At 40.9% G+C, this 27,417-nt stretch overlaps 1 pseudogene; it reads right to left on the reverse strand.

The window, feature by feature from the left end:
• LOC117527690 overlaps nucleotides 1-27,417 on the reverse strand; it is a 595,993-nt pseudogene that overhangs the window by 77,448 nt on the left and 491,128 nt on the right.

Here is a 27,417-nt window from a genome sequence, read left to right on the forward strand (position 1 = left end):
ATGGGCAATTTACTTGTTTTATTAAACATTTCTAAACTTAAGTTAAAAAAAAAATGTTTGTGTGAAGAGGTACTTTTTGAGTCCTACCAAAGCTTTTTCACATGTCAAGTACCCAATTATAGAAGAATACTACAGTACATGTATTTAGAATGTTTTTCAACAATAAATGATGAGTGACATGTCATCGGGGTCAACAAATACAACACTAAGAACACTAAAAATGTGTATGTTTTCTTGTCTTTTAGAATATAATTTGCTGAACGTCTTTAAATTTAGATTAGTTAGTGTATGGATAAGGATAAAATATTTAATATTTGTGTGGTAATATGAAGGTGATATGCCTAAAAAAAACAAAACAAAAAAACCCCAAAAAAAAAAACCACAAGTAGCATTTCCCAGACTTCATATTACAGTAAAAATAGACCCATCAGTAGAACTTTTTTGGAAAGATGCTACTCTCACATCATGCAAAGTCAAACTTTTTTTTGCAGTCCTGACCTGGTCTATAGGGACGTCACAATTGGCACTCACCTAGTTCTCCAAAAAGCTCCACTCCTAAGGCGGCGTAGATGAAAAACAGCAGCATGAAGAGCAGGCCCAGGTTACCCACCTGTAGCAAACACAAAGCAAAACCTTTACGTAGGTGTTATAAGACATCTCTGACATGTATCACATCATTATATCTGCTTTCTATCTTTAAGTTTGTCATTTACCCAGTGAAGACAACAACAAAATCTATAAATATCCCTCATATGACAAATGATAAATCAGGTGCAGTCTAGCTTTGCTTGCTTCCTCAATGACTGCTTGGAATCTAAATTGGTCACACAAGTCCCACATCCTACAGTCATCACAGAAAATGATGATGATGATATAGCTTCCAAAGTTAAAATGTCCAGTTATTTTAAAATGACAAATTGATATAAAAGTCTCAAATTGCAACTCTGTGTGAGGCTGATCCTGTCCCATCTAAGAAGCTAAGCAGAGTGGGTCCTTGTTAGTACTTGGATGGGAGACCTCTTCAGAAGACCAGGGGCTGTGTGTTTTTCTCCAGGTAAAACTGGAGTTATGTAAGGGCCCCTTCACACATAGTGCGAAGTTTGGTCAAAGTGCGCATGAAGCAGGAATTGTATGCAAAACGTGTGGGATTGTACCTGCCTCTAACGCCTCATACACCTGTTGCTACAACTATTTGCGCACACCAGCGGGTGAAAGACAGAGTGTGCGCTGTGCGAACCCATCGCACCCTTTTGCGGTAGGTGTGACACACACAAACATCTCGTTTGGCACTTAGAAAATGTGTGGCCAGTTGTACTCTTGGCACGACAACAGTCTGCAGACCATCACTGTCATGCTGCTGTGAAATTTATCTAAGTGCCCCACGACTGTGGAGTTGCTGAGATGTGGCGTGCCACAAAGCGGACCGTCAATTTATGTGGACACGCAGCAGATGATCTGAACATCATGGCTGTCTGACAGGACAGTGAGTGGGCGCCGCAGGACCATATGACATGCCAACAGTACGACAAATACTTTCAGACATGTATCAGCAGAAATACACCGTAGCAAACGCTGTATGGTCAGTTATCACAGCGCTTTTTTTCTTTTTTTAAGAAAATATGTTTGTCTGCTTGATGATGTTAGTCATTTCATGCTCCTGTTATAAGATAGTGATTGTGGTGCAGTGGTAAAGTTTCTGTCTGGTAATCAGAGTGTGTGTGTGCAAATCCTGTGAGTGGTGTTTTTTTTCTTTTTATTTAACTGTGGGGTTCTGTATTGTGTCCCCCTTTATGTATTATTTATGTCAACCCAGTGATATTCACTAATTATACAGCTGGTTTTTATTTTATTTTCCTCCAAATCAGCAGCGCGATGTGGTGTAGCTCGTCCCATGGAACACAATGCGAGCAGCTGCAGCAGCTCATACTGTGTTCCTGCTCGTCAGACACCATTGCGTGCATGAAACGTTGCGCCAGTGTCGTGCACGCCTGCCCATCGGCGCGATGTTTCGTGGTGTTCTCATACAACTCTACCGTCATGTGTCACCCTGAGTTGTACACAAATCAACCAAATTCGCACTATGTGTGAAGGGGCCCTAAGGAAGGGCACCTGGCATAAAACTTGTGCCAAAGCCAAATGTGATTCTGTGCTGGATCTGCTGTGGTGACCCTAAACAAATGGAGCAGTCAAAAGGCAAAATTCAGCCTTTACAAACAGATGCCTGCATTTCTTTTGGCTTCTCCAGCTTTTTTGCTTGGAGTTTTTTTTTTTTTTTTTTTACCAGATGCCCTTAATGATGCAACTGCAGATGTCTATACACCTAACTACCTTTATTATTTATACAGATCACACAAAGGCGCTATAAATGAGCAACAATGAATTGACCAACCAACTGCCTATCTATCTATCTATCTATCTATCTATCTATCTATCTATCTATCTATCTATCTATCTATCTATCTATCTATCTATCTATCTATCTATCTATCTATCTATCTATCTATCTATCTATCTATCTATCTATCTATCTATTCAAAAGTGTTGAAAGTGGATGACAGTCCTTCAAAGTGTAAAGTGTGTATTAATCTGAGATGTTGATAACAGCAGATCCATTTAATGATGTTGTGGGTTTGGGGTCTTGGCTTGATTTCAGCTCAACATCAGCTAAAGTTAATAGTCATCATCACTATTCACTTGTCAACTCAAAGTATCTTACGGGGACAGTAAGCAGCCTCACTCTTTCAAACAACAGCCCACTGGGGGAAAAAACAGTAACAAACAGTTACTAGAATTACAATGTATGTGCTGTAAAGACTTTACATGACTCCATGCATTTACGAGGTCTGTCAATAAAGTATAGGTCCTTTTTATTTTTTTTAATGAAAGACATGTGGACGGGTCTGCGTGTCGGGACGCAGCCGGCGCAGTGCGGTGGCACAGGAAAAATCTCTCATCAGCTGTTAAAATTTTCACCAAAAACCAGCTTAATTTTTCGAACCGTGTCCACTTCGATGTGTCTCACAGGTTTAGAAAAAATTTTGATCAAACAAAGCGCCAGTCTCTCAGCAACTTCTCAGACAAAGGAATTCTGACGAGGGGCTGGACGACTCCTCCCACAAGGAGTGCTGAAAGGCGAATGACGTCACCAACAGGTGTGGAAAAACTCACCCATGCGCACGAGGGTTCAAGCATGTCTGATGTAAAAACATGAATGAAATCCATATAGTTTTTGAAAAAAATAAAAAGGACCTATACTTTATTGACAGACCTCGTATCAGCAGAAAAGCCATTTGAGATTTATTGTTTGTTATGCAGAGCTGAGGTTTAACATTAAAGCACTGACAGGTTTTTGTCTGAAAGTGAATATACATGAGCAGCTTTGTAGATAAAGAGTGAAAATAATTAAAGGTAGATACTTGTGTCAGGGGCTTGTTGCCTATACAAAATGCAATGTTTGAAAGGTCTGAATAAAGGTTTAATTACAAATGATGTAAGCACACTTGTGTTGAAAAGGAGAATTTTGACAGTAAAAAAACCCTGCTACATTGCACCCCCCCCCCCCCCAAAAAAAAAAAAACCTGCTACACTGCATGCCCTTATATAGAGTGGGTTCAGGGGGTTCAACCGAAATTCACGTGGGTCGCCAGGCGACGGACGCGCCTCCTTCACCCGGTGTGCCGCTCTGCTTGGGTGGACTTTCGCTGCGAAAATTCGGTCCCAATTATTATTATGTATATGATGATATTTGTTGTAGGTGCCTGTTTAAAAATGCTTATGTATTTTAAAGGTATATTTTATGTAATTGTTAAGGTGTTTGTGTATAAAGTTTGCATTAATGTTATCTTGGTTCTTCCTGGGTGGTTCTTATGGCAACTGATCCAATCCCAAGCAAGGACTATTTGTATATAAAAATGTATTTCCTAAAATGATACATTTTGGGTTTCAAATGAAATTTATGTAGCTTTTTACCCCTCAAAATCCTCAAAAAGCTTCTGCTTCTGTTTCAAGGTGAATGTTGCAGACAATATTTCAGTGGAGTCGGGGTGTGTCAGATTGGCAAAATGGACAAAGCTGGTGGGTGTGTTGTGATTCACTACCTCAAAAAAAGGGAATGTCTCCACAGGAGATCCATAAGGAGACAGTGATGACATTAGGGGAGGATGCGCCATCTCATGTTACATTTAATCGCTGGTCAGCCAAATTCAAGAGGGGCAGAACAAGCGCCAAAGATGCAGCAAGATCAGGAAGACCCAGAACTCCCACCTTCACCGATATGATCCAGAAGATTCATGATATGGTCCTTGCTAACACAAAAGTAAGTGAGCATCACATAGTCAGTACTGTCTGTATTTCCCAGGACAGGGTTCTCTCGGTTCTGACAGAACAACTGGAAATGACAAAACTTTAAGTACAATAGGTTCCAAGGCTTTTCAAGGCTGATCCGAAATGCACGAGGTTCCAGATGTCCAGGGAGAATCTTCGGCCTTTTGAGGCAGATCTGGATAACGTCATGCGATGATTCATGACCATGGAAGAGACAAGGGTCCATCACTTTGAATCAGGGTCCAAACAACAGCTGGAGCAAAGGAAACACACAGGTTCTCCCCTGTCAAAGAAAGCCAAAGCTGTCTTTGCTGGAAAGTTCTTGGCCTGTGTCTTCTGGGATACTGATTTCATGATAATGGTGGACTATCTCCAGAAGGAACAGACCATTGGTGGAGCCTATTATGTTTCCCTTTTGTGACAAATGCAGGAGAAAATAAAGCAGAAACTCAGACGAGGTTCTCCCTTGTTCTGTTTCACCAGGACAATGCTACGGTCCACATGCTGGTCATTGCAATGGCTGCCATTCATGACTGTGGCTTTGACCTTGTTCGGCACCCACTTTATTCCCCTGATTGGGCTCCTTTGGACTTTCATCTGTTTCCATACATGAAAAAACATCTTGCTGGAACTCATTATAATACTGATAATGATGTCATAACTGCAGTGGATGACTTCCTTGAGCTCAAGGATAAGCAGGGTTGGGAGGGTTACTTTAAAAATGTATTCCGATACAGTTACTAGTTGCCCGTTGAAAAATGTAATCAGTAACGTAATCCAAGTACCATAATATTAAAGTAATGTAATTTGATTACTTTCAATTACTTCTGGATTACTCCAATATCAAATATGCTAATACAGACAAAAGAAACTAAATAGAAATAGTCTTGACTACATAGTACAGTTTATTAAGCAAAAATAAAACTGTTTCTTTTACATGGCATGCTCTGTTTTACTTCACATTATGAATTAAGAGCACCCACAATATTGTTTTAAACACACCCAGTGTTCACCTGCTAAATTTTCAACAAAAAATGCCAAACAAATGAAGGATAATGAAAACTCAGGCGATGTGCGGATGAATTTGTAATTAAAAGTGGCTTGCAGAACAACATACAAAACAAAAAAAAGTCTGCTACTTGTTCACTAAATTCGCACCATGTTTAACATATCAGTCCACTTATTGAACTTTCAAAATAAGAACAAAAGCAAAATGAAAACCATTAAGTAAATACTGTCAGTAAGGAGGCGTGGTCGCCATTTTAATTCCGGGCAAGTTGTTGTGTGTTGGGGGGGGGGGGGGGTTTGGCTGGACAAGGTTGGGTTGATTTGTGTTTATTTTCCTTCCCAGGTGATTTGGGGCTGTTCTCTGAGGAAAATGTCCTGCAGAAGAGTCTCTCTCCTCTGTTACGATGATTGGCTGCGCCTGTTGCATTCGGACAATCGACGACACCTGTGATGTTCACGTGCAGATCTGAGGACTTCCAGCTGGTACCAATGTAGTGATGAAGAACTACATTTAAACCAGCAGTGAGTTGGATAAGATTGCCGGAGAATACGACCTTGTGACGACCGTGTGGGGACGCTGAGGGCCGTTTCAGAGTCTGACATCGCGCCTGTGAAGGAGGACGAGGGTGAGAGGCAAACGTTGTCAGCACACGACAGAGGTGAATATTCTGAAAAGTTTATCCGTGAATGTAAATTGGCATTTATACGCAGCTATAAGTAATTATTGGTGGAAATTGTTTGGCGTGCTCCTCACGGCAGTGGCGTGCGGATTAATGATCCTCCACTAGCTGTGAGCAGCAGCCTCTTTGAACTAAGTTTGAAACCAGACCTAAACGTGTAGCTGATAAGTTTGCCTCTAAACAATATTTCGTAGTAATAAGGGTTGAATAATCTCATCTCTGTTCCTCCTTCGCAGAGTACAGTCTGGGAAAGTCACCTGGGGGGGTGTCGGCGGAACTCCTGAGTCCTGAACGTTCGGACTCCGACTGTTGAGACGCTGAGAGAGCGCGCCGCCTTTTCACCTCACCAGAACTATAATTATTTAGTATTTCATGTATAGCACAAAGGGAGAAAAATAAATGTGTTTTCTTTTTGGAACTGCTTCTGATTATTTCATGCTGGGTTCAGTCAGATACTGGACCGCTCCTCAATCCGCGTCTAATCCTTAACACAAGTTAGTGATTTGCGTGTATAGAAGTTCAAGAAACAGGTGGAATATGCTGGAAAGCTGCGCATGTTGGCAAAACCACAAACGCAGGAACAAGGGAGACAATATTTCCTTCCATAAGTAAGTGGTTTTGGTTCTTCTTGTTACTTTGTCCATGATATTTGGATGATAAACAGCTGTATGTTTCCTGCCGTACCTGCTTTTGAGAATTTAAGCTAAAAATTGGCCATTCTAGGGGTACCCAAAGGGGACAAGCCAGGTACGACAGCCCAAGTTCCTTCATCATATCCAGAAGGCTGGGGAAGTTTGTTGAGTGGGCAATCTCATTCTGGGTTACCAGTACATGGCCCTCAGTGGTGCAGGTCAGGTTTATAAAGAATGCAAGACGTCTCATTTTGGGAGGAAAAAACATTTTAGTCAATTGTAGTTTTGTGTCTGTATTGCAACATTTGTAGTAGGTGTCATTTTATTTAAAGCAGCGATTCGTTTTGAAGTTATTAATTCCGAGCGGACTTTGTCTCAGCAGAGAGCCGTGCAGCATTTGAAGCTGTGACAAAACGGAGGCCGATTCTCGTTTCTCGACTGCAACAAGACCAGAGTCCCAGTTAGTGACTTTTATCCACACAAAAATGACTCATATTTTAATGGCTTTCAGAGGAGTGAAGAAGCAGACTTACCGCTTCTGAAGAGCAGCGAATCAAAGAGCCACGAGCCATTGAATTGAAGCATTGCTTCGATTCACGCTCAAACTGGAGTCACGCTGCAGAAAAGGTTGATTACAGACACTGTATTGAAAATCGTAACGTCCAAAATAAGCGTAACGGTCCAAAATTATAGTGTAACAGGCCGTAACGCAAGTTTGCGCTAGCGAGAACCCTGGATAATATCAGAAAATGCATTAAAATTGTAATCCTGCGAAGTAATCCCCATTTTTACTAAATATACCTGTAATCTGAAGACGTCTTTTTTCTGTAACTGTAGCGCAATAGTTACCTTTTTTTTGTATCCTAATTACATAACGCCATTACGTGTATTCCGTTACTCCCCAGGCCTGAGGATAAGACCTTCTATGAGAACAGTACTCATGCACTGCAGCGATGCTGGAAAAGTATGTGGACTAACATGGTGGATTATGTTGAAATATTAAGCACCACATTAATTCAGTTGTGGTTTCTTCTTGGTTGGGCGCAAAACTTTTCAATCACCCTTCACAAATAGCAACGTGAAGTTGTACAATCGTCAAGACTGTATCCAGTATCACCAATATGTGAGAATACATCTTGAAAGAGAAAGTATCTTAAATATGCATCATTGAACATAAGCAGATTAACTTGATTGTTTTAAATACTGTTAGCAGAACTCATTTATCATCTGCAACTCAACTCACCCTTTATTTCTAAAGCACGTTTACAATGACAGCAGTCGACCAAAGTGCTGTACATAATTTAAAAATGTGCACCAAGTTTCCCCAATCGTAAATAAATCATTGAAAACTAGAAGCACTCAGAGAGTGCAAACCTCCGCCAAAGCCATAGGTTCACTGACGTCACATGGAATACCCTTTGGCAAAGAGACTTATTACATGTCATTTCACGCATCTACCGTCATGTTTCAGATTCAGTGGTTAAACCCTTAGATCTTCAGCAAATGTATTTATAAAGAGAAACTGCATTAATGACAAGTTTTTTTTTTAATTTTCTAATAAGTTTATTCAAGAGAAACAAATGCTAAATTATTGTTGTGTTGTAACTTAATTTTTGTTCAGCCTTTGTGACCCGTCTTCATGAAGTTAGATGCAAAAATGTTGAAATTGGCCCTATCCTGCAATGATAAAGAATCCTTAAAATAAATTACTGGATCAGGATCGTGTTCCAGATCATTACCAAAATTTAATGACTTCTAAGTTAGGCCAAGATACACCCCTGGTAAAAATTTCATTGAAATCCGTTGAGGATTTTTTGAGTAATCCTGCTAACAATCCAACCAACCAAGCAACCAACCAATAAACAAACGGACGCGACTGAAAACATAACCTCCTTGGTGGAGGTAATAACAAAGTTGCAACAGACAACATGAAAAAGTCCAGTCACAAATTCACCTTAATCAATATGTCAGATGAACAATTGCATTATTCTAATTAGAACAAAGAGGGGACATGAGGGACTTTTTTTTTTTTTTTTAGCTATTTAAGGGTTTTTATTAAAGTTGGGTATTTTAAATGTTAATTGATGTTTTAGAGGGATATGTGCAATATGGGACATGTGCAGCATCGGATGAGTGCAATATGAGAAAATGACAATGTGGGACCATTGCAATATGAGTTATGTTTGCTGGGGACGCTGCAATATGAGACAAATGTCCACCTGGAATGGTGTAATTTAGAGGTCTCTGAGCTCGCCTCACCCCCCCCCCAAAAAAAAATCTCCCGATGTTCTTAATATTTATTGAAGTATGTGTGTGGGTAAGCTATGTGTGAGGGTGGGCATTGTTTCTGAGGATGCACAAGCAAATTTCATTGTGCTGATTTCTGTGCAATGACAATAAAGGTGATTCTGATTCTGGTGATTCTGACAGATGAAAGGAACTACACATCAGCACAAATACGACATACTGTACACGTCATGGTTTATGAACTCTGAAACAGAGAAATGTTCACGTTGCATGAAACGTAAATACATTCTACAGACAAAAATGTTCCGCTCAGTGCACCGCAGCTCCATGTGTCCCCTTGAATTGAGAGTACTAGCAGTAATTGCTGTACACTTGTTCATTTGAAGTACCTTAATAGCTGAAGATCTGATTGTTGTAGAAGTTGTATCAAGTGTCTCTATGTTACTGCGATTTAGTCTGGAGCGCTGCTAGTAAGTCCGTGTGGACTCGTGACTAAGGATGAATGCACCACTGATGAGAATCTGTTATTGCCGTACATGTTCCAGAACTCCATGAATGCACTCTCTCAACCAAAAAAAAAAAAAAAAAGCAAAAACAAACAAACAAACAAACAAAAAATCAGAGCCTTGCAGTATATTACATTACAATAACTCACATGGTAGAAGGTAAAGAAATACCCATAAATAGTTTAAAGTGCCGTCTGGCACTAATACTCATTTTGGGCAATGTAACGTTAACAGAGAAAAACAATTTTTTTAAGCGGCGGACAAATTGCTGTGATTCACAAGGGGCAACTCCAATGCCTTGCTAAAACAAAAAAAACGGCCTTCCATGTGGTGGCCACAGCTGCCACGGGCCATTCCGGAGATCTCTCAGCCTCCCACAGCAGAGATAAAACAACTGGCTTGGCTTTACAGCCGATATAAAGCGATAAATGTAAGCTATTAGCATTAGCGAGCTGCGTGCAGCAGCCATTTTGCACCAGTGGGGGATGAGGGGATAATGGAGGAAGCGGGTGGGTAAAATGACTTTGTCTTGCTGTGTCTTTGGAAAGATGAGCCATGAACGTGCATTTCTCTTTATATGTCAATAAGCTATTAAAATTCTTATCCCTTTAGGTATTAGCACACAGCTCCGTCGTCACGTCTCCGCATCCTGCCACAACTTATTAAACATATAAGATGTTGGTGTGAAACATTAAAATCATGTTGTGTCATAAATTATAATTCTAACAGTCATTTACCCTGCGAGTCATGACAGCTACCTTGTGTAGGAATATAATGTTCCTTCGTGTTGAAAGCCTTCATTGAAATGTCAATACAGCCCTGAGTGTGTGATCCTGAAGGGTTGGCAGCTAGTAATTTTATTTTCACTCTGAAATACAGTGCAGCATGGCCTCGGGATAAATCTTTGACCAGGTGGAACGCCTCACCTGCACCATTTCAACACATAAGGACAGACACACACACACACACACACACACACACACACACACACACACACACACACACACACACACACACACACACACACACACACACACACACAGAAGCCTTCTGGTACAGTTTAATTAGCCCTAGTTTTAATTACCTCTCCTGGTCCCCTTGAGACAGAGCAAAGGGCTCAGTGTTAAAGAAAGTCTGATCAATAAAAAAGAAAGACGAGGAATGTGTTTTTCCTCACCTCTGACTTGACCTTCTTTCACCACACCACCTGTGTACTTTTGTATTACTTTGTGATGGTCAGTGGGTCACACTGTGTGTCCATAAAAAGGCTGCACAGCTGTCGCTTCACTTAACTTGATCTGGCTTCTCATACAGCTTGAAGCTTCACACTCATATTAATTTAGCTAGATGACCTGTTGCGCTGCACGCAACCATTTAGGCTGGATTGGTCCAATCCAGATGCTACATCTTAAACAGAGCCCTTCCAGGAGGAAGGAGGGGGACACTTGTCCCCCACCCACAACTCCCCGACTTCCACATATTTATTGTTTAAATGGTCAACTTTATATAACAGCTGAGTGGATCCTTGTCATTCGATTGGTGCTTTGTATGTCACATGACATGGATTATTTGTCCCATTTGTGTTGTATTGCATTTAGAGTGCAAATTTGGTTCCATACTTTTGATACCATTACACTCTGCACACACACACACACCTACACACGCACACAAAAATCCATTCCGCTGTAAGCCGTCTGGATGCAATGATGTTTAGATGAAAAGCTGATGTGATTTTTCGCTGGACTGAGGAACTACACAGAGTCCTTTTTTTTTTTTTTTTTTGGAAATATGAGTGCATTTAGTGCACAGCATCACCAGTTTGTGTTGCAGTGGAACACCAAAACGTAAGTCCCTTTTTTATTGTTTAGAAATTAATTAAATCTCAAATGATATAGATCTACTTTATGTTGTGTGGGCCACCGAAGAGGAGGTACTGCTGGCCCACCACCAGAGGGCGCCCTGCCTGATAGCAGGTTTCAGGCACCAGAGGGCGCAGTGGCCAGGCCATATCCACCAGGTGCACCGGAGGCTGTCAGCAGCTGTCACTCATCACCACTATCCGTAAAAGCCTGGGAGAGACACCATACCTCTGCCGAGTTATCTGCTTACCTTTCAGGTAAACCTACTCTGCTGTTTTGTGCCGTACGCACATTCATTGTAACTGAAGTCTTTGCAGTTGTGACTTATACTTGCAGCTTGTAGCTGAGTTTGTGGAAGTTGGAGGAGTTGGTGTCTCCACTCCTCACTTCTGACTTCTTGACACTGCACGTTCTCCAGTTTTCCTCTGCACTCTGGGAGTATCTGGATTATTTCCTCCAGGAGGATTTCTGTGAGTTACTGACTGTTTGTTGGGTGTACACACACCCACCTTAACCTGTGTTTGTTCCTGCCAGCAGTACCGGGTCTGACAGCTGGAGCGGTGGCCACCTGGGGATTCAGGACTTGGCGGCTCTGGTGTGTTGCAGGTCTCCGTTGGCAGTGGACCTTCATGGGTCTTGGCTCTTCTCTGGATAGGCGTCTCCTACTCTCGGGCCTGCCCACACGGCACCGTTTTGTGTTTTCTAAAGCATATTTGGGTTTTTGTGCACATTTGCAGAATAAATTATTTATTCGGAAATCCTATTGGCCGTTCATTTATGTCCCCTGGCGTGGGTCCGTGTACTTCACTTTCCCAACAGGATAACTCGGCCACGTCATGGACTCCGAGGGGCGTTTACAACCTACTGACCGATCAATGGAAGTGCAAGGTGCGCGGGATCCACGAGAAGGATCGCTGGGTGAGCTGCAGCACATTCTGTCTAACCTCACTGCTGGGTTGGATTTATTAACTGAGCAGGACGCTCACCTCAGCCGTTGGATAGAGGCTCTCACTGCGCAGGTAGACATGCGCGCGTCAGGCGCGGCTGCAGCCACATCCCCTCCAGTGGATCAGCCGCCAAACAGAATCAATTCAGTGGTCGTTCAGAGGTTCCCCCCCCCCCCCCCCGTCGCCCGAAGCTTACATATGTCCCCCGGAACCGTACGGTGGTTGTGTTGAAACGTGCGAGGACTTCCTGATGCAGTGCGCGCTCGTTTTTTCACAACGGCCCGTTATGTACGCGTCTGAGCACAGCTGGGTGGCTTATGTAATTAATTTACTTCGGGGCAGAAGTAAAAACACAAAAAACATTTCCAAGGATTTTTCTTCAGAAAACCTCTCTATAAATGAGCAGTCCTATGACACGTTTCTGTTTTGTACAGATCAGTGGTTTCTGCCACTAGTCTTCCGTGTTTTGGCCCGATGTGTCATTCCTATTGGACAGCGGGAAGCTACGTCACAGCTCCAAGCGTCAAAGTTGGACTGGGTTGAACTTTGACCGTGTCAGCCTGCCGACAAGCGGCAATGCGTGCTCCCGTCAGAAGCATTGTGTCGGCTTTTGACGCGATGCTTCTGACGCCTCTAAAAAGCAGTGCGTCTCATTGAAAATAACACTTTTTAGACCGATTCTTGATGCCTCTGACACTTCTGACACGTAAAAGGCCCATTGATCTGCAATAATGAGCTTGAAATAGCGCTGATCAAAATATGAGAATAAAATCTATATCAGATTCCTGATCGGGATGCAACGTCCGATTTCTATCAAGTCTGAAACCATGTGATCGGGCACAATTTCTGATCGTGTGATCGGATTGGCACATCCCTAGTTTTTACATTCTTTCAAGGGAACGAATATTTAATTTGGTGAAAGCTGGAACAAACCATTCAAGGAGGCAAAGCCGAGTTGAATGGTTTGTTCCACCTTTCACCTTTGTACCACTGAACTCTACTTTTAAGATTAGGCTTAAAACTTTTCTTTTTGCTAAAGCTTATAGTTAGGGCTGGATCAGGTGACCCTGAACCATCCCTTAGTTATGCTGCTATAGACGTAGACTGCTGGGGGGTTCCCATGATGCACTGTTTCTTTCTCTTTTTGCTCTGTATGCACCACTCTGCATTTAATCATTAGTGATCGATCTCTGCTCCCATCCACAGCATGTCTTTTTCCTGGTTCTCTCCCTCAGCCCCAACCAGTCCCAGCAGAAGACTGCCCCTCCCTGAGCCTGGTTCTGCTGGAGGTTTCTTCCTGTTAAAAGGGAGTTTTTCCTTCCCACTGTAGCCAAGTGCTTGCTCACAGGGGGTCGTTTTGACCGTTGGGGTTTTACATAATTATTGTATGGCCTTGCCTTACAATATAAAGCGCCTTGGGGCAACTGTTTGTTGTGATTTGGCGCTATATAAAAAAAAAAAATTGATTGATTGAACTCATAAACCTTCATTATTTGTATATTATATAATTTCAACAGAGTTGGTGCCAGGAGTCATTGGAGACGCCGCACCATGTACTGGGAACACTTTGCCAGAGTTACATTGGTTTGATGAGATTTACACAAATCCATGGGACAAAATTAGCATCATGCTATGAGAACTTCCCACGCTATGTACAAAAGCATTTACACCTAGTTTTTGCTGGAGTTATGCTACTTTTCTGCTTTTCTGTCCAAAGGCATGCATATCCAAGCCAAATAAACACTGGGCTCTGAGCAGAATTAGTAAAAGAATCAGAAATAGAAAGTATCTACACACGAGTTGCTATTCTCAAAGTAATAGTAACTGACCAAGTGACGTTGACAGTCACGGCCCTTCATCAGACGACAATGAACAAAAATACAAATGCAACACTTTTGTTTTTTCTCCCATTTTTCATGAGCTGAACTCAAAGATCTGAAACATTTTCGATATACACAAAAGATCTATTTCTCTCAAATATTGTTCACAAATCTGTCTAAATCTGTGTTAGTGAGCACTTCTCCTTTGACGAGATAATCCATCTAACCTCACAGGTGTGGCATATCAAGATGCAGATTAGACAGCATGATTATTGCACAGGTGTGCCTTAGGCTGGCCACAAGAAAAGACCACTTTGAAAGGTTTAGTTTTATCACACAGCATAATATCACCTGATCTAGATTTTGTGGACATTCAAATTTAATATTGAAAAGCTCATTTGGTGTACATTCTGCATTGTGCCTCAATCACTCTCATTTGTGACAATGAGGTGTAAACTGGCACTCACAATGACTAGACCAAGTTCAGTGGTGGCCACAGCTAACCAGAAAGTTAGCTTCAATAACCATTAATCCACTAAACCAGTAGATGGCAGTGTGAATACCAATTCCCACACATTTGAGATACATGCTGATTCACTTAAACAAAATTTTCAGTTTTCAAATTGCCTTTTTTTTTTACAAAAGAAGAAATTACATATTTACAAATACAGAGTTATTTGTAAAGACCAACACACGTTACAGTAACTTGTGTGTTGGTTTTTATAAACCGACCAACCACTGATTGAAAGGAAGTGCCATTTTCCCATAATGCCTTTTGGCATGTGTGCCTGTAAACACTAAAAACCTTCAAAATTAGTGCATTACTTTAAAACTTAAATATATAGCTGATATTTTCACTTTGTAAACGACAGAGGTGATGTTAATTTCAATAACTTGTCTGGAATTAGTATGTTTAAATTATAACCATACTTCAAAACTGCCTTGCTGTGCATGTCTCCTCCAACACCTCTGCACGATCGTATGGCTGTGAAAATAATTTTTTTTCTTCTCTTTCTTTCTCTCTGATAGCCAACTCCTATCTGCTGGCAGAAGATTGAGCTCTACCTCTCATAGCTGTCTGTCTACTACAAAACATGAAACAGACAGGAACAAAAATGTATGATTTCAGGCTTTACAAATGTTTTTAACTGTTAAGCTTTATTCATTATGCCCACAAAAACATATTAGTGGTCTAAAAGTTATCAGAACTAAATTTAGTGGAAGTTCATTCGTCCGCTGATGGCTTTCAAAGTTAGCTGAAAAGCTAATCAGCTAACAAAAAAGTTAGTTTTGCTAATTAGCGGTTAGCAGATTAGCGGAATTGTACCCACCACTGACTAAGTTTGATCCACATCTGATCCATGTTGCAGATTTAGTGAATATTTGATTTTTAACATTGAAGCCCCTTTGATCTATATTTTGCATTATATTTTAGCTTATGAAAAGTCACTTCTAACAGGATTTTGACCTTGAAAATTTTGTCCAAGGTAAAAATTTGCAGAAATGGAAACTAGTGTTGGCGGAGATTTGCGCTCTACAAGCGCTGTGCTCTAGTTTACAATAGAGTTATGCTACATTTTCATCACTCCATAGGACCAAATAAGCAAAAATGTTAGAGGATAATCCCCGTCCAGCTGCAGACTATGGCTATTCTATGAATTTTTGGTAAGTAGGTGCTAATTTGCAGTATTGATGAAATGTTCTGCCACCGTGTCCAGCCATATGTATAATCTAAAATTCTATTCTTAAATTCTGGTTTGGTTGTATTTTTTTGTCTACAATTTACCTACATACTGGATATCATCTCTCTCTCTGCGGTTGCTCGCTTAACTCCACTTGTTAGCTGACACTGACACGTCTATGGGATATTACTTGACCTGATCCATAAAAGTTCACCACAAACTAAGAAGTTCATTCTTGTTACACTGTTACAAGCAGAGGGAAACACTTTCTGTTCATACATCAAACACCCCTATTTACATACTGACTTTTTTAAAGTCAGTATTTATTAAATACTTATTACATACATCACGCCTGTTAATCTGAAGGAAATATTTTTCAGTCATTTGTGGAAAGATTTGGATAACATTTTGTGATAAGTTAATTCTTGGGTCAGGGAAGTGTTGATTTAATTTCAGGGGTGGTTTGTTTCTGATGATTTTATTTCTTTCTTGTTTTATGCAACATTTTGTTCTCTTTCAACATTATGACATCATAATATCACAAACAACACATACCAGACCACTTATCAGACCTTGACCATCCACAATCAGAACTGAGTCTGCAGAATTTCCTCATCCACGTGATAGATTTTTGACCCCTCGCTCTCTAGACGTGTACCATTAAAATGGGCTGCGTGCATCTATGTGTGTGTCACACCCCTTATCTCCTTAACACTTGCAGATATCTGTTTCATATTGGACACACATGCTTTCTCAATCAAAATCTTGGGCGAGTTTGCCCGTGAGGACTTGGTGTCCTTTGTTTTTGTCTGTTCTTAACAATCCAAATGTTTACTCAGATAAAGGTGGTACAAGTGCTGCTCTTTCACTTTGTGTACTCAGAAAATGTCTGATTCTTTGGAGAGTTCTCAACCAAATGAAGTCCAGACAGGTTAAAGAAACACTCACTGTTTCCAGGCCAATGCGGTCTCAGTGGGCTTCTGGGAACTCCCCATGATGTTGAAAGGGAAAGTCTGTGGGTCTGTTTCTGTTTGAGCGAGACACATTCTATCTGTGTTTAATGCACGAGTCATCAAAAACAGAGATGGGGGTTTTTCTGTATGTGTGTGCGTGTCTGGACCGACTATAAAAGTGAGCGAGCGAGCCTACCTGAGGCAGGGCTTGGACTACTGTGTCCAGTAGGGCTCTCATTCCTGTTGCCATCTTCAGCAGCTTCAGAACTTGTAAGTGAGAGACAGTTGGACAAAGTGTTACAGAGCAAAACAGACATACGGTCGGTCACAGCTTTAAGTGTGGGTGTTTACAGGGCAATTCTTCAGGTTCAATTACAGATTAAATGGGAAACATCAAGCCTGGGAAAGGTCGGTTCACAATTTACGCTCAGTGCAACACGCATACACACTTTGACACGCAGTGTTCAAGGTTTGAAGGACCCCACACAAATGCAGAAGATAAAAAGGAGGCCTTACTAACTGACCAATGAAAATTTCTTGCAATCCAAGCCTTATGATAAGATAATCCTTATGTGACCGTAAGACCTTTGTGGCTGGGTCGGTGGTGGGATCAAACCCCAGACGGCTCGCACTAAAGACCATTCCTCTACCAGATCAGCCAAAGGGGAATTCCCCGTTAATCAAGCTAGAGGGAACGTCTTTTCAATCAGAGGACCTTCAACCTGCTACATATCTCCCCAACATTTTTGTATTTGTCCCGAAGTCACAGGTGCATTTAAGCATGTTCTGTGACTACCCACATCCTGCCGACAATGCCAATTGTGACCATAGGACCTTTGTGGCCGGGACGGCAGTGGGGTTGAACCCAAGACGGCTCGCACTAAAGACCATTCCTCTACCAGGTCAGCCAAAGGGGAATTCCCCGTTAGCCAAGCTAGCGGAACATCTTTTCAATCAGGACCCAGGACCTTCATCCTGCTACACTTAGGATTTAGAAGAAGTGATGTTGGAACAGCGCTCGCTAGTATCCTAGCCTTACTGTGCTGTTTTCTGTGCTTTACAGTGGTGTGCAGTACAGCTAACAGCTAATTAACATTGCTAACATTAGTGGTGTAGTTTTCCAGCTAACTTTGAAAACCATTAGTGGACCAATTCTCAAGGTCGGTCATCCGGGTATTTAACTTCGAGGGCTGTGTTTTCTCAGTAAAAACATCACCAAACTCAATTCAAATATAGGGGTGTAGTGACACTATTGTGCTTTATACTCTAGTTATCTCCTTTATTTAGCTTTTTTTTTGTTAGCAAGGTGTGCTAGGCTAGTTATAGGCTAAATTATGGTAGCTCTTCTGGCTATAGTTAGCCAACTTTCGGGATTTATACTCTTTTACATGATGAAGATTTTTAATGGTTCCTCAGTTTAAGCGGTTCTTTAATATATATAGTATCTAAATTTGGGGTTTCCATTAGAGAGCACGTAGAGTACGGAATTTGTTTTTCTATAGTAACTGTCCATAACTTAGCTAGCAGGGTGAACTTTAGATGGGAACCTAATACATGTTATATCATAGTTTTGTTTCTATAATAACATAACCAGATTTATATCTTAGCCTATTAGCCATACCTTTGTTTACAACATGTCTACTGACTAGGTAGATGTTTATTTAAATCTTTTTCTGTAGGAATATTTAGGTTTCAGGTACTAACTCCTATAATATTATGTAGTTATGATATTTCTTGTATATGTTGTTTACTGCCCTGTTTGTGTAAATGTCACTTACGAGGGCTGTCAATAAAGTATAGGTCCTTTTTATTTTTTTCAAAAACTATATGGATTTCATTCATATGTTTTTACGTCAGACATGCTTGAACCCTTGTGCGCATGCGTGAGTTTTTCCACACCTGTCGGTGACGTCATTCGCCTGTGAGCACTCCTTGTGGGAGGAGTCGTCCAGCCCCTCGTCGGAATTCCTTTGTCTGAGACGTTTCTGAGAGACTGGTGCTTTGTTTGATCAAAATTTTTTCTAAACCTGTGAGGTACATCGAAGTGGACACGGGTCGAAAAATTAAGCTGGTTTTCGGTGAAAATTTTAACGGCTGATGAGAGATTTTGAGGTGATACTGTCGCTTTAAAGACTTCCCACGGTGCGAGATGCCGCGCAGCACTCTCAGGCGCCGTCGTCAGCCTGTTTCAAGCTGAAAACCTCCACATTTCAGGCTCTATTGATCCAGGACGTCGTGAGAGAACAGAGAAGTTTCAGAAGAAGTCGGTTTCAGCATTTTATCCGGATATTCCACTGTTAAAGGAGATTTTTTTAATGAAAGACGTGCGGACGGGTCCGCACATCGGGACGCAGCCGGCGCGGTGCAGCGGCACAGGAAAAACACCTCCGTGTTGATAACCATTTGTAAAATCCAGGCGGCTTTTGATGCCTTTCAGTGGAGTGAGTATATGAGAAATTGTTTAACAGCTGGACATGTTCCAACTTGTCCTTAAGGCTTCCAACGGAGGTGTTTTTCCTGTGACGGAGCGTCGCAGCGGCTGCGAGCCGACGCTGCAATCCGCCCGCACGTCTTTCATTAAAAAAATCTCCTTTAACAGTGGAATATCCAGATAAAATGCTGAAACCGACTTCTTCTGAAACTTCTCTGTTCTCTCACGACATCCTGGATCAATAGAGCCTGAAATGTGGAGGTTTTCAGCTTGAAACAGGCTGACGACGGCGCCTGAGAGCGCTGTGCGACGTCTTGCACCGTGGGAAGTCCTTAAAGCGACAGTATCACCTCAAAATCTCTCATCAGCCGTTAAAATTTTCACCGAAAACCAGCTTAATTTTTCGAACCATGTCCACTTCGATGTGCCTCACAGGTTTAGAAAAAATTTTGATCAAACAAAGCGCCAGTCTCTCAGCAACTTCTCAGACAAAGGAATTCCGACGAGGGGCTGGACGACTCCTCCCACAAGGAGTGCTAACAGGCGGATGACATCACCGACAGGTGTGGAAAAACCCACGCATGCGCACGAGGGTTCAAGCATGTCTGATGTAAAAACATATGAATGAAATCCACATAGTTTTTGAAAAAATAAAAAGGACCTATACTTTATTGACAGACCTCGTATATACATGCTGTCCATTTTTTGAGCTGCTTGGGTGAGTAGGGAGAGTTCCCATGGGGTAAAAAAACTTTTAAACCTACCATCCTTGGTTCTCAAGACCAGGCACCTAGGTGGCTCTGTCCCTCCTTCTTTCTTCCTCTTTTCTCTCTCTCTCTTTTTTTTATATTTAGGTGTACCTTATTATGTACTAGTACTAGAGTTCCACCTTAGATTTGGAATGTATAATAGAAGATATACCTTACTGAATTTTCATGTAATTTGGTCAAATGGGTAAGACTCATCAATAAAGTCAACTGAATGTACTATGGTTCATTTCAGGTCAGTTGGTGTAAGTCAGTTGGTAAGTTGGTGTATAAATCTCATCGTTCCAGGCAGTGAAAGCTGTCAGATGGCCGTTAGAAGGAAGTTAGAGAGTATTAAAAAAAAATGGCTGATTTCAATAGAACAGCATACAGGCCGAGTGTGTTTTCACCGAGTGACCAGTCACGGAAGTGCAAATTCTTGCCTTTGGATTGTCCACTTTGCCGAAGTGATGTAGCGCCGACCTTGAGAATTAGTTTACACTAAATTTTTTCCTTTAAGTCAGCTAACCTGTATTTTTTTAAGTAAACTTTATTGATCAAAAATGTACATCATACAAACACAACAAGCATCACCTCGAGGAACAGGCGAGCAAGTCAGAGTCAGGGCATTAATTATTCATTCATTCATTCATTTTTTTATACCCAGTTACACCATTGAAGGGTCAGAGGATTGCTGGAGCCTATCCCAACTGGACACCCCAGATGGGCCACCAGTTCATCACATAAATGCACAAATTAAATTATTAAGTTTATTTTCTATGTCTTTTTATTTCTTAATATTTCTCATTTATTTCAATACTGTCTGTACTGTGCGTAAACTGTATGCTCATAGGAAACTGCTGTTTAATTTCACTTGTTCATTTAATAGACCTTGTTTTCTGTATTTCCGGTGCTTCCGGTCTGTGCACTATACACACCTCGTGCGATCCTCAGCACCCTCATGATCCTGATGATAGTGGGGTTGATGGGTAAGGCAGCACTGATTTCAATCTCTTCCAGGGTGATGCCCATCAGCGACAGAAGCACGATGGCCAGGTCCAACTGGTTCCACCTTTCATAGAAGTGGACATGCACACATGCACAAAAACATATATAGACAAATCCAGAAGCACAAAGGTCGGTATGTGAATGAACACATTTCCAAAGATGATAAATAGTAGCAGTGAAAGATTAATTTGAAATACATAGGATTTTAGCATTTGCATTTAGTCTACCGGCAATGATTCAGCAGCAATCCCGGTACAGGAGGAAGATTTAACCTCTTAACAGGAGAACTGAACTTGCCGTCTGCAGCGAAACACGTGTCAGATGCTGCACCAGGCAGTGAGTTCAAACCTGCAGCCGTACGTACGGGCCAACACTCTGTCTCGATGAAACAACTGCACTTCTAAGAGCTTTCTGGCATCTTTATCCTTTCCCACCTTGTACCGTTGCCTCAGAAGGTACAGCACTCAGCCTTTAGAAGCAAGTCAACAAATACTTTCAAATCCCAGAAAACATAAGCTGTACTGTTTTTAGTACCTCTTCACTTGATTTATTGGGGATGAGAGCTATTCTTTTTGAAATTGTTGCTGTTTCTGTGACTGACGTGCCACACTTGGTATCGCTCATCTGTGCCATTCAGTGGTGCTTGGTTTTTATTGGACATGGTGAGTGTTGTGCTGATCTGCGATCACAAATCACAGCAGTCAGCGTAACGAAACCTCAGTCGCTCACAGTTTGTCAGAATGTTTACGGAACCCTTGCATTTGAAGTATCAGTCACACTAGTACCAAACTATGGATACTTCCCTGAAGACCAATTGCACACGGTTTAAAGTGCATACCACAAGTGCATTTGGAGAGTGTTTAACTTCATTTTACTTTTTTACCTGGCACATAATCTAAACTGTGTCATGTACAATAGTAACTGACATACTGCTATTTAAATGGCAAACCCAGAGTGTGAGGTTTCTGGTGAGGAAAGACTTCTGCATGTAAAATGTCAAAGTGCGCAAGCAGAGGCAGCAGCTATCCACCAAAGCTTCCTGAGGTGATGCATTTGGGTACCTCCACCAGATGCAGACAGACCCCCTCCCCCCATCCCTGTTGCACGTGAACACTGTGGCCCTGCATCACCTGCGAATCCACGGAGGTAGGAAACCGACGTTGAGCAAACTAGTTATGAAACTTTTGTATTTTTTTCATTAATGTTTACTTTTGTTTCATATTTTATTTTTGCTTTCAATTATATTTTGTTGTAGTTTGATGCTCTAATGTTCATCCCTGTGTGTGCAAGCACAGTGTGTGGGGATTGTTATCCACCTATGTAAGGTGTATCTTTGAAGTCTAATTCAAAATCTCTCTTCCTTGTCAGTTAAATTTTAGGAGTTATTTATTTATATATATTTTTTGGTAAGTAAGTTTTTACTTAGTTTAACAGATTGCATTTACAACCCCAATTCCAATGAAATTGGGACGTTGTGTGAAATGTAAATAAAAACAGAATACAATGATTTGCAAATCCTCTTCAACCTATATTCAATTGAATACACATCTGTTTTTAATTATGTATTTGAATTTTTTTATTCATTTTTAATGTATTTATTTAAATTTTAAGTTGAATTGCTCCATGTAAGGTGCCTTGAGATGGCTTTTGCTGTGATTTGGTGCATTATAAGCTAATTAAATGGAAATTAAATTGAAATTGAAAGATAAGATATTTAATGTTCAAACTGATAAACTTTATTGTTTTTGTGTAAATATTTGATCATTTTGAAATGGATGGCTGCAACACCTTTCAAAAAAGCTGGGACAGTGGTATGTTTACCACTGTGTTACATCACCTCTCCTTCTGTCAACACTCAATAAGCATTTGGGAACTGAGGACACTAATTGTGAGTGTCATGATTGGGTATAAAAGGAGCATTCTCAAAAGTCTCAGCCATTCACAAGCAAAAATGGAGCAAGGATCACCACTTTGCGAACAACTGTGTGAAAAAATAGTCCAACAGTTTAAGAACAACGTTTCTCAACATTCAGTTGCAAGGAATTTAGGGATTCCATCATCTACAGTCCATAATATAATCAGAAGATTCAGAGAATCTGGAGAACTTTCTACACGTAAGCGGCAAGGCCGAAAAGCAACATTGGATGCCCGTAACCTTCGATCCCTCAGGCAGCACTGCATTAAAAACTGACATCATTGTGTAAAGGATCTTACCGTGTGAGCTCAGGAACACTTCAGAAAACCATTGTCAGTTAACCCTCTGGGGTCTGAGGGCATTTTTTGGACAGTTCACTCACCTGGCATAAATGTTTTATTATTGCTGTTAACAGCTCTCCCTGCATCCCACAATCAAGTTTTATGTCTCTTTTTTTCAGGTCAACCTTTGCTTTCAGAATATATATGTTTTAGTTGTGTTTTATAAGTGTAATAAAGGTTTACAATCAAAAATAGGCAAGGAAAAAATAAAGCAAAAAATAATTTTCCACATACATTTATTCAAAACACACAGCAAACTATAATAAACAACTGTTTTGACACTTTATAAAGGTAATTTGAGGTCTTGTGTGAAAGACTGTACAACAAAAAGGTTCAAACAATAAACACAAATGCACATTTTGAACAATATATACAAAACGGTCTATGCGTTTTGTTGTCCATTAATATGGTAAACAGTGCTTTACGCAGAGAAAGCAACAGAATTATCCAGTAACATTCACATGCAAACTAGTGGAGCAATCCTGATAGTTACGCACTCTTTGTTTGAGCAAGTGAGATTGTCATCAGAGGCTCTCCGTCTGTTCCTGCTTTCACTGATCGCTGTGCGTAATGGCGCACTGAGTATGTACTAATAGTATGTACTCATTGGAGCACCCAGGGGGCTATTCAAACAGCCAACTAATAACATATCACTCCTGAAAACGATCTTTGGCTTTTCACATGAGGTAAATCTGCCCTACGATTGGATTTTGGAAAACCATGTGACGGTGAACCAATTCCGATTGGACACTCACATTGTGCATGTCATCACACAGCTTCTATGAGGAGTACAAAGATGGCCGATGGCTGGCTTTTCAGCAAAAAAAAAAAGTAAGTTTCTATGTCAAGTTTATCTCAAATCTACAAGTGCAAGTTAAAACTCTACCATGTGAAGCGAAAGCCAAACATCAACAACATCCAGAAATGCCGCCGCCTTCTCTGGACCTGAGCTCATTTGAAATGGACAGATGCAAAGTGGGAAAGTGTGCTGTGGTCTGATGAGTCCACGTTTCAAATTGTTTTTGGAAATCATGGACGTTGTGTCCTCCGGACAAAAGAGGAAAAAGACTATCCAGATTGTTACCAGCACAAAGTTCAAAAGCCAGCATCTGTGATGGTATGGGGGTGTGTAAGTTGCCCGTGGCACCATCAATACTGAAAGGTACATCCAGGTTTTGGAGCAACACATGCTGCCATCCAAGCAACGTCTTTTTCAGGGACGTCCCTGCTTATTTCAGCAAGACAATGCCAAGCCACATTCTGCACGTGTTACAACAGCCCGGTCTCGTGTTTTTTTTTTTGTTTTGTTTTGTTTTTTTCTGCTCCTGTGACAAAATGAGTCAAATTTTTGTGACAGGGTTTTTTAAAACTCATTATTACTAACCCTACTCCCTTCCCCAACCCTAACCTTGACCTTAACTTAATTTTAATCCTTCCCCCACCCTAACCATAACCACCCGACCCTCCCGCTTCACTTTAGATTAATGTATATTTCGTGCTGCTGAATCACAACTTGCCGTGAGACTGGGTTGGTTACAACAGCGTGGCTTTGTGGTAAAGAGTGCGGGTACTAGACTGGCCTGCCTGCAGTCCAGACCTGTCGCCCTTTGAAAATGTGTGGCGCATTATGACGCGCAAAATACAACAGAGACCCAGGACTTTTGAACAACTGAAGTCGTACATCAAGCAAGAATGGGAAAGAATTCCACCTACAAAGCTTCAACAATTAGTGTCCTCAGTTCCCAAACGCTTATTGAGTGTTGTTAGAAGGAAAGGTGATGTAACACAGTGGTAAACATACCACTGTCCCAGCGTTTTTGAAACATGTTGCAGGCATCCATTTCAAAATGAGCAAATATTTGCACAAAAACAATAAAGTTTACCAATTTGAACATTAAATATTGTATTCAATTGAATATAGGTTGAAGAGGATTTGCAAATCATTGTATTCTATTTGGATTTTACACAACGTCCCAACTTCATTGTAATTGGGGTTGTAAATCAGAAGCTCAACACTTTACAATGATGCCTCACATTCACCTATTCATGTGCATGCATGCACGAACACACACACACACACACACTACACATCGGGAGCAACTCGACGACCTTGCCCAAGGACCTTTATTCTGGTGTAACTGGGGTTTGAACCGAGAATCCTCTGGTTTCAAGCCCAACACTTAACCACGAGACCATCACTTCCCTCTGAGACCTCTTTTTTTTAATACACAATAGCTGAAGGAGGAGAGGAAATAGATTTGGTGCTGGATGTCCTGGGCACTGAAGAGCATCTGTGTGCTGTATGACTATTTTTAATGACGCTGTTAAAAAGAGACTGGAGGATAGATTTTGTTTTCAAGTGATGTGTAACTTTGGAAAGTTTAACTGAGTTGTATATATCTTTACTTTCAATTGATTGTTGCTTGCTTTAGACTGTTGAATGAAGGCATACATATGTGCAAAGACGTGGCTGGAATAGGTTGAATTCTGATTGTGTTGTTTGTGTTTATTGCATTTTTTGCCTGGTTGGTGGTGCTATGAGTGAATGTGACTAGCTGTTGTGTGTTTCTCTTGCATCTGTGGTAATAACAGTGATTTGGGATATATCTGATGTCTATTTCTGATGCTGCATCATGTCATAGTGCATTTAACTGGGGTCGTCCCTGTTGTATACGACGGTGGAATACAAGTTTTATTTAATGATACCTATCTTTTTAACAATATTAGATAGAAACTTAATTTTTTTGCAGAAAAGTACACTCTGCGGACTTTCAAGTTTTCAGTGCAGGAACACACTCCAAAAAGAACAGTCAAATCCATGGTAGTGCAAAGTTTGTGATGTGGCCCTTTGTGTAATAGCAGACAGAAATTGCTTTGAGATGTGGCATGAAGACCAACAAAACGCATAGACTATTTTGTATATATTGTTCAAAATGTGCATTTGTGTTTATTGTTAGAACCTTTATTTTGTACATTCTTTTGTACATGACTCCAAACTACCTTAATAGAAAAATAGTTGTTTATTATAGTTTGCTGTGTGTTTTGAAGAAATGTGTGTGAACATTATTTTCCGCCTTCATTGTCCTTTCTTATTTTTGATTGTAAACCTTTATTACACTTATAAAACACCACTATAGCATATATATTCTGAAAGTACAGGTTGTCCTGAATAAAAGAGACATACTATGTGATTGTGGGATGCAGGGTGTGCTTTAACAACAATAATAAAACATTTATGCCAGGCGTGTGAATGCCCAAAAATTCACTCGGACCAGAGGGGGTTTTAATTTTGGCAGAATAGCTCTGAAAACATATATTGTTCTTGAGCTATTATGCCCACGAGGATTTGTCAGACACAGAGGTGCAAGTATGATAACAAGATGTCCAACATGTTACGAACACACATTGTTTGAGTTGATCTGGTTTTCACAGATACACTACCAGACTCAGAACATTACAACCAAGCATAAACATACTTACAACCACAACCACATGAGCAGTTCTGTTGTTGGCTTCTGTGAAGCTGTGTTTATGGGTCAGGTGTTACTCCACTGACCCAGTTCTAAAGCCAACCTGGTAGTCGCTATAAATCTGCCATATAAATCTCTCTGCTTGCTGCTGCTGCAGACACTACATAAAGACACACAACCTGTCAGACGATAACGGGATGATAAAGTCACTGTATATCCTCCCATCTTTCTCATTTGATCACTTTTGTCTTTGCCCACCAGCTGAAGGACCTCGCTTGCTCACTAAACACTCCTCTCCCTCCCCCCTCTTCCTCATCATGAACTAAAATGGGTCAGTGACATTAAATTTCCATCAGGCCTCAAATCACATTCTGCATGTTATTAGTCACTGCACAGCCCTGAACAGAGCGGGCATCAGGAGCCTGCACGTTTAAGTGCGTCACAAATCAATGACTCTTCTGTGAGTGAATGAACATGGGAGCAAGAGCCGGTGCGCACGCGTTTCATGGTTCATGCAGGCCAAATTAGCGTCAATACTGTAAGAAGGCAAAATATGAAGATTTCTTTTTCAAGTCAAGAAACCGACAGGCGCAGATCAGTTATTTAAAGTAAGTTTCTCCATCTCAACAGGGAGAGGAGCTGTTCTTTTTTGTCATTTTGCTCAGTTTAATTAAGAAAAGAGTGAGGAAAGGGAAGTTTGGGGTCCCCTGCTGGAGCTGTTGCCCCCGCGACCCGAGCCTGGATAAGCGGTTGAAGTTGTCAAAATGAAGGCTCTTCAAACTACAAATAAATTTTCCTTTCTGTTTGCAATCTGAAATTGATTGAGGTGATAAAATCATGAATAAACAT

This window comes from Thalassophryne amazonica, chromosome 16, assembly GCF_902500255.1.
Source record: "Thalassophryne amazonica chromosome 16, fThaAma1.1, whole genome shotgun sequence".
Classification (NCBI taxonomy): Eukaryota; Metazoa; Chordata; class Actinopteri; order Batrachoidiformes; family Batrachoididae; genus Thalassophryne; species Thalassophryne amazonica.